Source organism: Rhipicephalus microplus, chromosome X, assembly GCF_043290135.1.
Source record: "Rhipicephalus microplus isolate Deutch F79 chromosome X, USDA_Rmic, whole genome shotgun sequence".
Taxonomy (NCBI): Eukaryota; Metazoa; Arthropoda; class Arachnida; order Ixodida; family Ixodidae; genus Rhipicephalus; species Rhipicephalus microplus.
In genome coordinates this window covers 56,163,289-56,169,288 of record NC_134710.1, presented here as the reverse complement: position 1 = coordinate 56,169,288, position 6,000 = coordinate 56,163,289, and positions in this window count along the sequence as shown.

Genomic DNA, 6,000 nt, shown 5'->3' with positions numbered 1-6,000 from the left:
CAAAGGAATGCTAACAAGCTACATTATTCGTGCGTTTTTGTGGATGCTGTGTGAAAATGTGAATGCTGTTGAAAAAAAAGTAGAATATCTTGAATAAGTTGTGCTCGTTATACTAGGCAAAAAGGAGTATATTTAGAAACAAATGTACCGACAAATTTTCTAAAGAACATGATTAATCAGCAGGTGACGTTCCCTGAGAATAACAAACTTAGATTTTCAAACCTACGACTTACGTCATTGCTAGAACATGTCCGCTGGCAATGCGCTTCCCGCTAGCAGGAAGTCAAGCTTCCTTTTAGTTCAGCACACTTTAACCTTGTAAAGCGAGGGATTGCAGAATCATACATGATGGCATCATTGTCATGGTCCTGCCATAGCCAAGTTGAGAGCAGTTTTGGCAATCAGGGTTAGAGACTGATGATAGCATGCAGGCTTTCCTGATGGGCTTTCCTGATCATTTGCTCTGAGGCATGGCGGACTCACTTCTGAATGATTGGAAGCAGGGAAATAATGTAAAGCACGCAACTAACGAGGAGCTATACGCTAAAATTTTCGCCATGCCTTATGTGCAGAATGCTTCGCATTGCTTAAAAAGAATGATTGAAAAACATATGTGAACGTTTTTTTTTCACGGCAAAAAACAAGTTAGGATTCTTATGCATAAGAGTCGACTCTAAAAGACCTTCAAGCTTGGATGTAATAGGAAACATGCAAAAATGTTTGTATAATGTAGTATAGGAGTTCTGTATTGCATTTATCATGTGGTTGATGCTACATCAGTCAGACGGGGCGTTATCTGAACGATTCTCTCAGAGAGCACGCAAGTCTCACGCGCGAATCAGTGGGCAGTCGTTAAGCAAGTCACTGTGCCGAGTTTGGGTGCACCCAGACGTTTGATGAATGCCAAGTAATAGCAAGACATAGGGACAAGAGAGCATGTGAAATATACGAAGCGTTTTTTGAGTTGCAAGGCAAAAACTGAGTGTGTAAGTGTCCCATCTGTTAAGCTGTTGAACAAGGAGAACGAGTGTTTTTTTTTTTTTTTAATTAAAGTCTGACGTCAACATTTGAATAAGATGTTTTGCACATGCACCATCATGTTTCCCTTTCTCTTTCTGTCATCTCTTCACCCTGTTGATTATATATGCATTTCCGCTATCTGAGCAATAAATAGTTGTAAGTGTGTACTCTGTCCTATTTGACTTATTTTCTGAAACGTTCAGTGTGCTAAGAAAGTGTATTCCTTTTACAACCGAACTGATTCGGCGACCAGTTTTTTGGTAACGCTTCAGAGTATATATATATATATATATATATATATATATATATATATATATATATATATATATATATATATATATATATATATATATATATATATATATATATATATATATGAGCAACCAAGGTGCTCTCTGAGGAAAATTGTTGAGGTCCATGTGTGCTTAGATTTAAGTGCACGTTAAAGAAACCGAGGGGATCGAAGTTTCTGGAGGCCTCCACTACAGCGCCTCTCCTAATCTCATAATCATATCATAACTTTTGGACGTAAACCCTAATAATTCTTAGTATAAATTAGTACATACTATAAGAGACACGTTACTGAAATTGTTGCAAATGAGTTATGCGGCAACCAGCAAGGTGGCGGAAGGGTTATGAGAAGTAAAGAAGACAATGCCTCCCGTTCGTAGCACGAAGCCACAAAAAATCCGTATGGATTTCTCAGAAAGAAAAGCCCACCACACAGTATTACGCACGTGGGGCTTTGAAGGCTCTAAGTTCCGGCTTGAACTAGGAAATGCGAACACGCACGTCATACAAGTAAATCGCAAAGTGGTGGAGGCCACAATCAGGTTTTTCTTGCCTTTGGTCTCCGTGATCGCCGGAACACCGGAGCTCCATCGGCCCCGGTTTTGCTTTTCATTGTTCACTGAGAAAGTGTACACTCATCTATGCCGATGTGCAGTATATACGAAAAAAAGGCAATCGGCCACAGAACATTGTAGCAACAGTTCAACGCACAGGAAGCAATATATTGATGAAAAATGCAACTGCAAAGATGAAAATCATCAGGGTCATTCGTGCCGGAATAAAGTGAGCTTCCAAAAAGACTTGTTTTAGGGAAAGTTGGTGCATACTTGGTGCAGATGACTGAGGTGCAAAAAAAAACATTTCTTGAAACAAGAGGAGCAGAAGAGAAGAAACAACAGCGCCAACTACCAACTGTTTTCTGACAGTTTGTAGTTGGCAGACAGGAAAAGACAATTCCGCTCATGCGTGCACAGCCAACAAACAACGTCTTACAGCGTCATGTTCAAGACAATTTGAGGTTATCCAAAAACTGCATTTCTGTGGAATAAAACGTAATAGATGTATCACTGATACAATCGGGTCTTTTTTTTTTTTATAAAAAAAAGCTTCCAAGAGCTATATAGCTGTTTGTTACTCCTACCGTGAATCACTGTTTTATCAAACCATGGCACATCCGCAGGCTTTCCAGTGCGCTCTAAGATGCGCATAATCACTTTTGCCTAAACCATAGGCATGCTCTCTCCGTCTGTCATTGATGCAACCCCCCGTTTGATGGACTTAGAACTTGCCGCAGCTTATCGGTGTCCCATATACCATGCCTTGTGCGCAGCGACTAAACGTTTTGTGTGCTGCTTCAAGCAGCCCCTTGGCTAATCGCATGTGATACTCGGGCACAATTGAGCCAACTTGTTGGGAGCTGAAAAAACGACCAGAGCGTCGTAACGGGTAGCCACCTTCTTGAAGTTATGGCTCACGTAGTAAAAATACGGGACCACCTCTGGCTTAACTTGCTCCCTCTCCTTCGGGCGCGCATTTGCATTAGCAACGCCGCCTTTCCCCCTCTGCAGCAGGGATTCCGCCACGGAACTAACTACAGACTGAGGGTAGCAGGCCTTGGAAGGTATTTGAAGCTGAAGCAAAAAGCTAACCTGCATAACATGCTCACATGATCGGCGTAGTGCCAACTCCAAACGAAGTAGAGCGATTCCGCGCTTCAAAGTCTTCGAATGCACTGAGTCGTACAGCAACAATTCTTTCTTACTACGAGGGAGGTATGCACAGCATACATTACCACCCGAAATTGTCGGTTCAAGGTCCAAAAACTGCGAAGAGCTATCTTTCGGAAGTTCATTAGTGAACGTGAGCCCCTTAGAGTTAGCTCTAAAAACATCTAAAATACGCTCAACCATCACAGGGAAAGGAAGAGGGCATCTATTGTCAAAAAAGAAGTAATTCGTAGGACCGCAGCGTTTATCATGCTGCGCTGACCATGCAACGCTTTGCTAAGACGACACGGTGGTGGAACCTACCCGTCGCCTTGCGTTGTTCACTTTATCACCTCCGAGACGGGCGCGCACGCCGCGCGCTTCGTTTTCCAAGATAATTGCGAGATAGCGCTCATGTCTTACGTGTGACGTGACTTAATGCGATCGTTCGCCTCCACTGCATGCACACTCGAGTCACTCTAACGCAGCGCCTCCAGAATGCTATTCACCGATTTTCTTGCGCAGAACATCAAATAAACGTTTTGTTCACACTCTCCAGACGAAAGACTATCGTCTTTCGACGACATTTGCCGTGTAACATGTAGATAGGGAGACAATTTTTTATCAAAACGAAAGGGCTCGGTTGTATCAGGGGTGCATCTATTATGTAGTAATCCACACAAATTCAGTTCTTGGATAGCTTATTGCCTAGAACAAGATGCTTTACGACGTTTGTTGGTTATGCACACATGCACAAAATTGTCTTTTCCTGTGCGTTTCTTAGACTGTCTTTAAACAGTTAGTAGTTAGCGCAGTTCTTTCTTCTCTTGTGCGTTTCAAGAAATGTTGGTTGCACCTCAGTCATCTGCACCAGAGCGAGTTTCGTGCCAGTGATTGTGAGATACATCACTCGTGTATGTAATTCATCGCTTTAACATCATGTGTATGCCCAAGTTTAACGCATTCAGGCGTTAAAGAGCGCACGTCGGAGTGCTTGCCTCGAATTCGATATCACGCGATGCTCGCTTGTACTTAAATTGCAGCACACCGAAATAGCTGAAACATCTTTGGAGTTGCACCCACAGTTCACTTTGATGAGCTTCTTACTTTTTTGAAGCGAGGTTGGATTGACGGAAGAAGCTTGTGAGGTCCTTGATTTTCAAGAAAGCGCGCCTCAAGACCAAAGAAACAGGAGGGCCACTTATGCACTTTTGCTTGTGGACGGCTCTCTTTGCACTACCTATTTATGGGCGGCGCGGCGATGGTGGTGGTGTTTTTTGCAGCGCCGCCTGGACAGAGTCCGACGTCTACACAGTAAAAACTTTTGCACCCAAAAGGGTGTAAAAAGGGTGCTTTTACGAAAAAGCATCCTTTGCAACACCCTTTAACACCCATAAATGGTCGATTGAAAAAAAAAGCACCCCTTTGTTTGGGTGCTTGCCTCAATAGCACCCTAAAATAGGCTCTAAGGGTGCTTTTGTGCCTGAGAAGGGTGTAGGTGACGATTCATCAGATGGAATATGCAGCGTAAGAAGAACACATAATTATAATATTTGGAATTTTACGTCTCAAAAACCTCGATATGATTATGAGGGTCGTCGTAGTGGAAAGCTGCAGAGATTTTCACCATTTGGTGTTCTTTAATGAGCGCTCATATCGCACAGTGCAAAGGCTTCTTTCTACCTTTTCGCCTCCGCCTTAATTCGACTGCCACGGCCGGCATCGAACCCGCGACCTTCGGATTGGCGGCCGAGCAGTGCAGCTACTGCACGAATATGTGGACCTTGCGTTAAATGACGGCCTAATTGACTTAGAATGTGTGAAGGTGCTCTCTGAATACAGCAGAATGTCAGCAGAAGCAAATCGCGTTTCATCTATAATGGCAATTAACTGCAATCCATGTTACGAAAGCTTTCCTTAGCGTTGGTTATAAGCTGCATGTTTGCTATGGATTATATACACACAAATAATGTTCGCCCGAGTATGGGTGTGTGTGCGTGTAAGCGCGATTGTATGTACACCCGCGCATGTGTGCGTGCGCGTGTATGTGCGAGTCCGTGCTTGTGTTAAGCGTGCCTGTGCACATGTTTACGCCCATGCATGCGTGCGTTTACGGTCGCGCGTGTGTGCGACCGTATGTGTGTATACGTGTATGTGTGTGCGCCTGTGAATAAGTATGCGTGTGTATCAGCCCGTGCGCCCTCGAATTTCGTGTGTGTGTGTGTGTGCGGGGGGGGGGGAGCAGGGGCGGCGCCAGGATGTTTTTACTGGGGGGCAACCACGAAAAGTGAGTTCCTCCGGGGGGACAAGCTAGCTCTGCTCCTACTAGGTTTTCAATATATGCTTCCGGGCACTTGGGTGGGCATAGGGGGGGCAGGCGAGAATTTTGGGGGGGCTCCAGCCCACCCTTGCCCCCCCCCCTGGCGCCGCCCCTGGGGGGGAGGCACTGCTTCTTATTGTTTAAGGTCCCACACCTGTTCAGACTAGGAGTCTATATGGGAGGTGGCTTAAGGAATGGCGGTTGTCAACGCACTGTACATGGACTATTCAGTACATGGATAACAGCTGCACATTTTCGTACCTGATCGTTGCTTACGAACTTGCTGTGATAGCTGATTAGGTCCGCTGAGGTGCTTCTACGCTCGAAAACGTGGGTTATGACCGATTCCCACGGAAAGCTGTCACTGCACTTATGCACAACCATCATTTATATTAACAACGTTTAACAAGAACGTGCCCTGCCTTTGCTACAGGTGCTTAGCTAGCTCATTGGGTAACCATATGGAATTATGTGCTGATCATGTGGTCAGCAAAAAGTTTGTTATAACAACCTCGGCACGTTTCGTGGTGCGTGACAAGCCTTCCAAACATCCGCGACTGTGGATTAATTTGTTCCAGCTTCGACTACGCATTCAGTGTTTGCGGCACCATACGCGGAAGTGCCAGACACAGACAATGCAAAAAGAAATTCCTCTGGAAAAAG